Raw genomic sequence first — 11,822 nt, 5'->3', positions numbered from 1 at the left:
AATTCAAATGTTGCGAGACTACGTCGAGGTATTCGCCTGGTCCTATGAAGATATGCCTGACCTTGACACAAACATTGTGGTTCATCGCTTACCAATCAAAGAAGGTAGCATTCCAGTTAAGCAAAAATTGCGGAGGAGTAGGCCCGATATGTCCAAGAAGATCAAAGACGAGGTTGAAAAGCAATTCAATGCCTGTTTTCTGAAAGTTGTAAGTTATCCTCCTTGGATAGCTAACATCGTGCCTGTACCTAAAAAAGACGGGAAAGTCAGAATGTGTGTAGACTAAAGAGATCAGAATCGGGCAAGCCCCAAAGATGATTTCCCTTTACCTCACATCGATGTACTGGTTGATAATACCGCACAATGCAAGGTATTCTCCTTCATGGATGGATTCTCAGGGTACAATTAAATCAAGATGGCACCCGAAGACATGGAAAAAACAACCTTTACAACACCCTGGGGAACCTTTTGTTACAAAGTAATGCCCTTTGGTTTAAAGAATGCAGGAGCTACATATCAGCGTGCAATGGTAGCTCTGTTCCATGATATGATTCATCAGGAGATAGAGGTTTACGTCGATGATATGATTGCAAAATCCAACACCGAAGAAGAACATCTGGGTCATCTACATAAGCTGTTTAACAGACTCAAGAAATACAGATTGCGACTGAATCCGAACAAGTGTACCTTTGGAGTAAGATCCAGCAAACTCTTAGGTTTTATCGTCAGCAGCAAAGGTATTGAGGTTGACCCTGCCAAAGTCAAAGCCATTCAAGAAATGCCTATACCTCATACCGAGAAACAAGTCCGAGGATTCTTGGGATGTCTGAATTACATCGCCAGATTTATTGCCCATATGACTACTACTTGTGTGCCAATCTTCAAACTGTTGAAGAAAGATCAAGTGGAAAGATGGAATGACAAATGCCAGTTAGCATTTGATAAAATCAAAGAGTATTTCCAAAAACCGCCAATCCTGTTACCACCTGTGGAAGGAAGACCTCTGATAATGTACCTAACAGTGTTAGAAGATTCAATGGGGTGTGTACTGGGGCAACATGACGAGTCCGGCCGAAAGGAGCATGCAATCTACTATCTTAGCAAAAAGTTTACCGATTGTGAAACAAGATACTCACTGCTCGAGAAAACTTGTTGTGCCTTAGCATGGGCGGCTCGCCGACTAAGACAGTATATGTTAAATCACACCACTTTCTTGATCTCCAAAATGGATCCTATCAAGTATGTGTTCGAAAAACCTGCTCTCTCTGGAAGAATAGCAAGATGGAAAATGATCTTAACAGAATATGACATCCAGTACACTTCACAAAAAGCAATCAAAGGAAGTGTAGTAGCTGAACATCTGGCTCATCAAGCAGTGGATGATTATCCAGTATTGAACTTTGACTTCCCAGATGAGGACATTATGCTAGTTGCTGACTACAAACAACCAGAACCGGAAGAAGGACCCGAGACAGGATCCCGATGGACTATGGTTTTTGATGGAGCTTCTAATGCACTCGGCAATGGCATCGGAGCTGTGATCATTTCCCCTGCAGGGGGTTATACACCTTTTACTGCCAGATTATGCTTCAATTGCACTAACAATATAGCCGAGTACGAAGCATGTATTCTAGGTCTTAAAGCTGCAATCGATCTAAGAATCAAATTCCTAGAGGTCTACGGAGACTCGGCTCTGGTAATTTATCAAGTCAAAGAGGAATGGGACACGAATCACCCAAATCTAATTCCATACAAAGAATATGTGCTGAGTTTGATTCCTTACTTTGAAGAAATCACTTTTGAACACATCCCGCGTGAAGAAAATCAACTAGCTGATGCTTTAGCTACCATGTCATCCATGTTCAAAGTCAGGTGGGATAATGAGGCTCCAATGATCACCATTTACACATAGGATGAACCAGCCTATTGCAATGAGATCGATGCCGAAGGAACGGAAGAAAAACCATGGTTCCATGAAGTAAAAAGATATCTCGAAGCCCAGGAGTACCCTGAAGGGGGATCCATTAATGACAGAAAGTTTCTAAGGAGATTTGCTGCCAAATTCTTTCTAAGTAATGGAACCCTATACAAACGTAACCATGACTCGACTTTGCTTCATTGTGTAAACAAGAAGGAAGCAGAACGGATTATGGAAGACATACACGATGGTGCCTTTGGTACTCATTCAAGTGGACATACAATGGCTAAAAAGATCCTAAGAGCAGGTTATTACTGGTCTACCATGGAGACAGATTGCCATCGTCACTCCAGAACCTGTCACAAATGCCAGATATATGCAGACAAGGTACATGTACCTCCAGTCCCGTTAAATGTCCTGACGAATCCTTGGCCTTTTGCAATGTGGGGTATTGATATGATTGGAGAAATCAAGCCTACTGCCTCCAACGGACATCGTTTTATCCTAGTCGCCATTGATTACTTCACCAAGTGGGTAGAAGTAGCTTCATTTGCTTCTGTCACCAAGAATGTTGTGGGTATGGCATCCCTGAAAGGATCATCACAGACAATGGCACAAATTTGAACAACATAATGATTACTGAACTCTGCACACAGTTCAAGGTCAAACATCATAATTCTTCTCCATATCGACCAAAGATGAATGGCGCGGTGGAAGCTGCCAACAAGAACATCAAGAAGATCATACAAAAAATGACAGTAACCTATAAGGACTGGCATGAGATGTTACCTTTTGCTCTTCATGGTTATCGCACATCAGCGCATACTTCAACAGGGGCAACTCCATTCTCCTTAGTCTATGGTATGGAGGCAGTTCTTCCAATTGAAATTCAAATTCCTTCCCTAAGAATTATGAAAGAAGCTGATCTAGACGAAGACGATTGGATTCAAACACGGTTGGACCAGATAAACTTGATTGATGAGAAAAGGCTCACAGCTATTTGTCATGGTCAACTATACCAAAAACGGATGATCAAATCCTTCAACAAGAAAGTCAAAAGTCAGGCATACCAAACTGGTGGCTTGGTTGTCAAACGCATCATTTTACCACAAGGTGACCCCAGGGGCAAGTGGACTCCCACTTATGAGGGACCATTTGTAATCAAGAAAATATTCTCCGGCGGTGCCATGTTGCTTACCACTATGGATGGCGAGGATTTCCCACACCCTGTAAATGCGGACATAGTCAAAAAGTACTTCGCTTGAAGAACAGCTCGCTAAGTTGAAAACATGAAAAGGCGACTTAGGCAAAAATGAGCGTCTCGGTGGATTGAAAACCTGAAAAGGCAGCCTAGGCAAAAGTTAGGGAATAAAGTATACAACTATGTTCCGTTTATTTACCTATTCACCGTCAAGATTCAACACATCAAAGATACCGATCAGTCCAATTACTTTCTTCCAACAAGTGAGGGATGAGATGCTCGAAGACAGATTGAGAATAGCAGAATTGAAACTTGACTGGATTATTTTTCAAAGCTGTATGACAATTTCCTACTACTAGGATTTTTGTCTCCTTGTACTAATCAGCCTATCATGGCTCTTTTTCAAAGATCAATACAGATCATGCTCAAAATCAACGTTTTCACTTTTTCTGTTTTGAATACGTAAACGTCCCAATGATAATTTTGAATGAGCATGTGCATTTGAATATGATTGATGTTTATAAGAAAAACAGGAATAGCATTCAGGTAATGTCCCAATCATTTGGACATCATCCCGAAACCAGCATCAAAAGAAAATCCCCAACAGAGATGCATTTCTCAGCAAATTCCTCAATAAAAATTTTCTCTCCAGCAAGGTGATTCAAGGAATCTTATTCCCCAGCAGGGCTGTTCCAGATTACTATCCCCAGAAGGTGTGATCTCCACACCAAGACTTGGTCAAATAGTGCATCGGAGGATTATGCATCTTCCTCATTCCCATTTTAAAGGGTATCAAAATCAAAATTTTCAAATTACTTTTCATCCCCGAGCGGTAATCAAAGATCTTTCAACAGAGCACCCTGGTTCTCACAGAAGGTCCCCAGTCGAGGGTATTCAAACAAGATGACAAAAGATCATCAAACAATCACAATACCTCCATTTATTTTCCCAACCAGAAGCTTGACACGCTCAAGTCATACATCATACATCATACATCATATATATTCATACATAGCATATAATGTTTTATGACAAACACATACATTACATACATCATAAACATTACATATCACTAACTTGATTTTTTCAGGCAGACGGATGTCTTCAGCAAAGATGTTCTCAATCACATGCAGTGTTCCCCTGAATTCTATTCAGACCATTGGTCCTCTCAGATATAATCAAGCCAAGGATTCATTCTGAAGGGATCTCTCTTTCCAAATCACCTATCAACTCAAAAACAAGCAACAAAGATCTAAAGCTGATACCTCGGACGGTTCCAGAACGATCTACCATCGCAGATCTAAAGCTGATACCTCAGACGGTTCCAGAACGATCTACCATCGAAGATCTAAAGATGATACCTCAGACGGTTCCACAACGATCAACTTTCAAATCTAAAGCGGAAAAACTTTGGACAATTCCGTAACGATCATCCTCCTAGACTTAAAAGCGGTAACCTCGGACGGTTCTGAAACAATCAACGTAGAGGTTTTTCAAATCCTTCATCAAGATATAATCAATGGATTCATTCTGGTGAACAAACCATCAAATACATTTGCCAGATGGCATCTGAAGGCCCATCTCAGGTAATGTTTCGATCTGCCAACAACATTTCTCAGACAACATTCAAATGCAACTTACAACATCTCTTCCGATCGAGGTAAGTGCAAATTTTCAGGGCATCTAAATATTCAATCATCTTCTACCTTCAGATTTCAAACAATCTCCTCAGGTTTAAGAAGATTGAATAGGGGCAACTGTTATACCCCAAAATTTGCCCGCATCTTTTTTCAAGAAAACTCCAATCTAAAAATTAAGAGTTTCATATAATCTTGGATTTTTATTTCATAAATATCCTGACGTATGAAATGCTTAGTTTTTAGAATCTTTCTTATACGGTATTTTGGCTCGCTGTTGAATTTATTCTTACACAAACGCCAAGTACTGTTTATTACTTCACACACGCTATTTATTTGAGATTTATTTATAGATAAATAGTATTGACGCAATTGGTACAGAACTAAATCTTTTTGCAGGCGCAGAGCCCGGGGATTCAGACTGTACCGGTAACAAGTAAATTATTATTAATTCTTGTCTCCCACTAATTTTTATACCATATTCCATTATTTTCAAAATCTTTTCCTTTCTTTTCAAATCTCTTTCCTTCAAAATCAAATCCTAACTTTATTCTATACATCTCTTTTTCCAACACCATCATACACTTTCTTTCAAATCCTACTCCCACTCAAATTTTCCTTTTGTACGGAATCACTTCATTCCCCAACGTCTCTATCTTTCTTTTTATTCTATAAATACCTCTCATTTTTTCCATAAAATCTCACATCAAAATTCTAACTCATCTCCCAAATTTCTACTTCATATTCATTCTTTCTTCTTCCCCGGCAAAATGGCGAAGCGGATGGAAACGTGTTTTCTTTTGGTCATCACCGTCGTGGTGGTAATCATGTCTTTCTTCTGTCTACATAGTCCTGAAAAATGTGGACCTGGGATGCTTACACTCCCAATCATCTACGTGTTATTATTTGTAGCATGGGTTATTAATCGTCATTCTTAAAGTTTGTCGTATTTCTTATTTCTTAACGTACCGTTTACTCGTTGTACTGTTCATTATAGTATGTAATATTTGTACCGTCAGTATTAAATGTCGTACTATTTGTCATATTGTTGCTTAATTATCCAGATAATATTTTGTGTGTTTTCTGCTAGTTAAATATTTATTTTTCTGTGCAGTAAATGTTTTTCAGGGTTATTATCGGTAATTCTGCTCGCATACAGTATTTATTATTTATTTACTATGTCTGTGTTTTTTCTAACAAGTCATGTAAATAAATTTTCATCATTAACAAAACAAAAACAAAAAAATAAAATTAACTTTGACTGTTGAATTTTCACTCTAACTGCTACATTAATACCTGAACAGTCAGTTGACAGTCAAACCGCTGACAGTGCAATTCTCCATGTTTTGTACCATCAATCAAATCAAACTTTTGCAATTCAAAATTCCAAGATTTTTGTTCTAGAAGTCTTCTGAATATCACATGATTAGCAGAAACTCAGCACTGCACAAAAATCAGGTACGCTTAACTGTCTCCTACACAAACAGTCCCTAACTAGGGTTTATTGTTTTTTTCAGGAGAACAAGTTTTTGAGACCTCAAATGGATTTCATGGACTTCCATATATCTCAAAGTACCACCATACAAATTTTCAAACTTCAATTCACTCAGACGCACAGTCAGCAGCTCAAATAGTCAACAGACGACCCGTTTGACCAAAAAGTCAACAGACAGTCAAAAATGATTTTTTTGTCAACATCCATATTTTGTCAAAGGATTCATCATTTGATCATTGGATGATCATAATTCATCAAGGAAAGATCAAAAATCAACAAAACCCTAAGTTTCAAAATTAGGGTTTTCTCCTAAAAAGTCAACTGAACTTTGATTGGTCATAACTCTCTCATCCTTCATCCAAAAAATTCAAACCAAATCTCATTTTGAAGGAAATTCAATTATCTTTCAAATGCAATTGGTCCCATGGTCATTAGATTCACCATTTGAAAAATATGAACCAAGACATTACAGGTCATTTTCAAAGTCAACAAAAAGTCACTTTTTTCAAAAGGACACACAAGGAGAATGGAAAATCATTTTGATATGAGACCAAAGACATTGGTTAGAGGACTCTTTGAGGTTTCCAAAAGATACAAGATCTCCTTCATATGATAAAAATTGAGGTATTTATGCCTTGTTGAAGTTGACCATTTTTTGGGAAAATGCATGAAATCAACATTGATCAAAAATGTGTTTTTTCCAAATGGGGCCAAGTTTTCATGATCCATACATGTTTCCCATAATGTAAAGGGCCTCCCACGACCAAGACAAAGCCCATAACATTTTTTTCTTTTTTGGTTTAATTTTATCACATTTAAGATTAAATTAAAAAAGGAAAATGGAAGGATAATGCATAGCTTGAATTTTAAGCACGAGTCATCAAAGGTAGCTTATCTTCTGCAGCAAAAAGGAAGTACAAAGAAAGAGAAGTAAAGGAGAGCAAGCTTTGGTCAAAGTTTCAAAGATTTTTAATATTTAAAAATCAAAGTTTCAACAAAGCTCATCAATGCTTCTAGCTTAGATTTTAAGCACCTCTTAGCTTATAAATTAGGGGATATGCTTCACCAATGTAGAGAGACACGAAAATAGCAAGGGCATGCCATCAACTTCACAAAATTCTCACAAGAATATCAAATACTTTGTAATTTTCGTTTTGCAACTTCCAGCTTACTTCAATAAAAAATAACCATTCAAATCATCCCTTGGGGTCACATAGAGTAAGATTGATGCACTAAACAAGTCCCATAATGATTTAAATACGTGTATCACCATCTTCATGTTCTTAACTTCATAACTTTCGTTTTCGTATGCATGCTTGATTAAAATAAAAACTAACCACTTGCATGGACTCATGGCATGATATAGAGTAGGTTTGAGTGATCACATGCAAGCTTTAACGTGGTTTTGAAGCTCCACCATTTTTGAGCTTCAAACATGTGAAGCTTTCGTTCTCCATGATACAAGCTCCAAATGAAAAAACTAACGACGCTATCATGTTCAAAAGGGTCCATTTAGGTGATCTGGGTGGCCCTTATTCTTTTTTATTTTCGTTTTGTAGGTCATTCAAAAGGTTAAAAAATTGAAAGCAAAATCCGTAGGAAAATCCGCAGGTAAGTTTGCAGGAAATTCCGCAGGTACCAAGGAAGAAGATGATGAATAGTAAGGAGGAAAGTTTGACTGCACGCGTGGCGCTTTCCTCTCCTCTCATTCGCTGGTCAACCAGCGTGGACCCCACCTGGAATATTTGAATTCTGAATGATCACATGCAATCTCTCTATCCACGTGCACCATGTGTCCATCAATCTGAGCCATAGATCTCCACTAATCTTCAATCCAACACATCAAAACACGCATCCTTATCATAGACTTTCAGATTAATCACACAGGATCATAGCCTTATTTTTATTTTCTATTTTTATTTTAATTTCTTTGCAAAATTAATTTAAATAGTTTCAAAAATCAAAAATATATAATAAAAATATTCTTAGGCTTCTAAAATAATATATTATTTTTTGACATAAAATATTTTATTTTTTCTTAAATATTAAATATTTTATATAATTAATTAGTATATATTTATATATTTGCTTTTTAATTATTTTAACCAATCAAAAAATCATAAAAAAAATTTTTCTTTATGTTAAATATAATTTATATATTATAGACTAATTTTGTACATATTTAGGATAATTTTTGTAACACCCCATATTTTATAATTTTAATTTAATCGTAAATTAAATTATTATTTATAATTATTTGGCATTTGATTGGATTTAATTGAAGAATTATGGAAAAAGAGGTTATTGGGCTTGATGTGGTTTTAGTAAAGAGGGTGTGCTATGTTAGTAGGCCTTTTACTAAATTAAATCTATTTTCATAAAAATAAGGAATTGAGGAAAAAAGGAAAATAGATGTGAAAGAGGAGCAGAAGAGTAGAAGTGCTGATACGTGAAAGAGGAACAGAAGAGGAAGAGGGCTAATCAAGATCCTTGGCTAAGGTAAGGGGGGACTCTTCCGATTAACATCTTTTATCGTATTATAGATGATAGGACTGATTTAGATGCATTGTTTGTGTCAATTGGTTATATGCTAGATTGGGGGTTTTGGGGTGATTTTGAGGGAAATCGTATGATGTGATGAATTGTATGATTATATGATTGTTGTGACGGTTAAATGATCCTCTTTGTGTGTTATATGTGTGTTATAACATGTATGTGGCTGATATGGTGGTATTTGAGGTTCATGATATAACTCGATTTGGGTTTTGAGGATTTTGGGATAAATCTCGTAATGCTGTCAGTTGCGATGAGAACTCTGACTTTTGCCAGTTCGCGCCGCGAAGGTAGGTGCGCGCCGCGAAGGCGTAGTTATTTTCTCGTTCCGCGCCGCGAACCTTTGTTTGCGCCGCGAAGGCGTGATTTCTATTCGTTACGCGCTGCGGACTCGGTATGGCGCCGCGTGTTGTAGCGATAATTGTTTTCTTTGAAAAATGTAAAAATGTGTAACTTTCAAACCGTAAGTCAGTTTTAGACGCCGTTTTGGACGTTGTTCCTTAAATTTAATGCTCTACCATATGAAATAAATAAAACAACAATTACTTGATTTTATTTTGAAAAGTATCATTTTCTCCAAATGTGGTTTATTCTTGTTTTGCATGGTTGATGAGGTGCAATGATTGTTGTTTGCATAGTTGAATATGTGCAATGATGTGTGTTGTGATAATGTGGTTGCTTTTGCTTGTTATGCAAATGGATATTTTTCATGATAAAATATGGTTATCATGTGTTTTGATGAATGATGATGTAAATGTACTGTTGTTGTTGGGTTGACTTATTGGACTTGGATCACGATGGTGAGAGGTGCTATTGTTGTTGCACTGTGTGGGGGTTTATGCATACAGGCACATTAATGAATGATTTACCTGTCATGATGTTGTGGTTGTAATTGGTTTTTGTTATACATATATTTTTGGTATAAAATATGTATTTTATTATGGTTGAGAAATAGCATTAACTGTGTGTGGCTATTTATTTTGTGTTGGTTGATGATTATGACATTTGGTTGTTTAATATTGATGATGAGCATGTTATGGTTGATACATGCATTTCATAATCATCATGTGGCTGATCCTTGACGATGGTGGATCAGTGGTAGCTAATTCCCATTGTGTGGAATTAGTGAGTGGGTGTTACCGTATCCTTGACGATGGTGGATCGGTGAGATGGGTTATCCCAGATTTTGGTACCACATGCATATAGTTGCATTTGCATTAGGCTAATTGTGTTATTATAACATGAATGGAAGATTGTCCAATGTTATAATATATGATGATTGTGTAATGGTTATGATTTGTTTGAATGAATTATGGTGTTGTCTCTTGGTAATGTATTCTAATTGTTGTTGTGTGTTGATGAGTACTTCCTGACAATCTGAATATAATGAAATTGGATGAATAATGTGACTATGATGTGTTATTGTTTATGATTCGATAACATTTGTTAATTGTGAATGAGACTCACCCTTACTGTTGATATTTTCAGATTGAGGATAACGGCTTTTGGCTCGGTGAGGATTAGCTCATGAGTCAGTTTGTTTAGTATAGCGTCGGTGATAGGATGTGTTGCTCAAGTTATAAGAATGTTTGGAAGTGAAGAGATATGATAAGGGGCTGTTTGGAAGGTGATCGAGTTGAAAAGAATGAGTTCTGGAGTGAGATTTTCGTAAGCAAAACGCAGGAAAATTGTTGAATAGCTGCAGAACTTCGAAAATTCATAACGGGAGTTCTGGACATCCGATTTGAGCTCCGTTTGAAGCGTCGGAAAGCTAACGAGATGAACCTTGTTATAAAAATGGTTGTAGTAGCTGTAACATATTTAATTGTGACAGAATGATGTTGGAAAGAGGCAAAGTTGCGGTTACGCTTGCTCTTAGAACTAGACTTGTTGTTAGTACTGCACGGGATATCAGTGTCAGAGTGGAATGGATTGAAGGAATAATTAGATGATTTGTTGAAAAATTATTTTAAGAATTGAATATACCATTTGAAGAGTTTTGGGAATACCATATAGAGCGTCGCTGCATGATGTCGATGTTGCAATTTCGGATAACGATTGGAAAATTCATATCTTGAGTTCCGAGTGTCGGGTTAATGTGCCGTTTGAGCCTACGAAGAGGTGAAATTATGTTCTACCTTATGTAAGAGTTATAGATCCAGTAGAGTGATCCTATGAGGAGAGATTTTAAAGTCGGTTACGGAAGTGTGAAACTTGTTGAATAGGGATGCCTACTACCGCGATTGTTTGAAACGAAGTTGACTAGAACATGTTGTTCATGAATAAGTTGATGAGATGTTCGGTAATAAAGATGATTTGAGTGTCGATGGATTTTAGTGAAGAGTGAATTAGTATTAAAGGTGAAATAAGTTTTAGTAAGGTTGAAGTCATATTTGTGATGCCAAAGCAACAACATGTATGAAAGAAGAATTGTAGAGAATTTCTAAGACCTATTGATGTGAGGAAGACTTGTTGAGATTCCAAGTGGAATGATATTGGGATGTGAAAGACGTCACAGGATCGGAAGTAAAGCCATGAGTTATGAATGTCGTCGCGGTCTTTTGCTAAGACGAGGATTTTGATTTGGAACGGAATGAATAGTAATGTACGAGTATATTAGTGACTATGAAGTTTGGAAGTACTTAACAAGTGTGTGATGCTAAGTGACTATGAAGCGGATTGTGTGAAATGTTTGGACGTTGGTGTCTCACCGACAAGATCCAATAAGAGGGAAGTGTGCGAGTTGTAAAGACTCAAAGTGGATTATTGAACTATGACGATGTTAATGAGTTGGAGTGCAAACTCGGAAAAGACACTATTATGTAGTAACGACGGTTTATGCTTACATATGGTTGTCGTCTATCTATTGACAAATTGAGGACTTGATCACCCTTAATCTCTTGTTGGTAGTAGACGGAATCATATAGATGGGATGAACTTGTTTTGTTACCTTAATGGTTTGGGATGCGAAGAATACTAAGCCGTGAGAATAATCACTCACCATGTGGTGTGAACTTA

This window comes from Vicia villosa, linkage group LG3 (assembly GCF_029867415.1).
Source record: "Vicia villosa cultivar HV-30 ecotype Madison, WI linkage group LG3, Vvil1.0, whole genome shotgun sequence".
Taxonomy (NCBI): domain Eukaryota; kingdom Viridiplantae; phylum Streptophyta; class Magnoliopsida; order Fabales; family Fabaceae; genus Vicia; species Vicia villosa.
Note: the sequence above shows the minus strand (reverse complement) of the source record.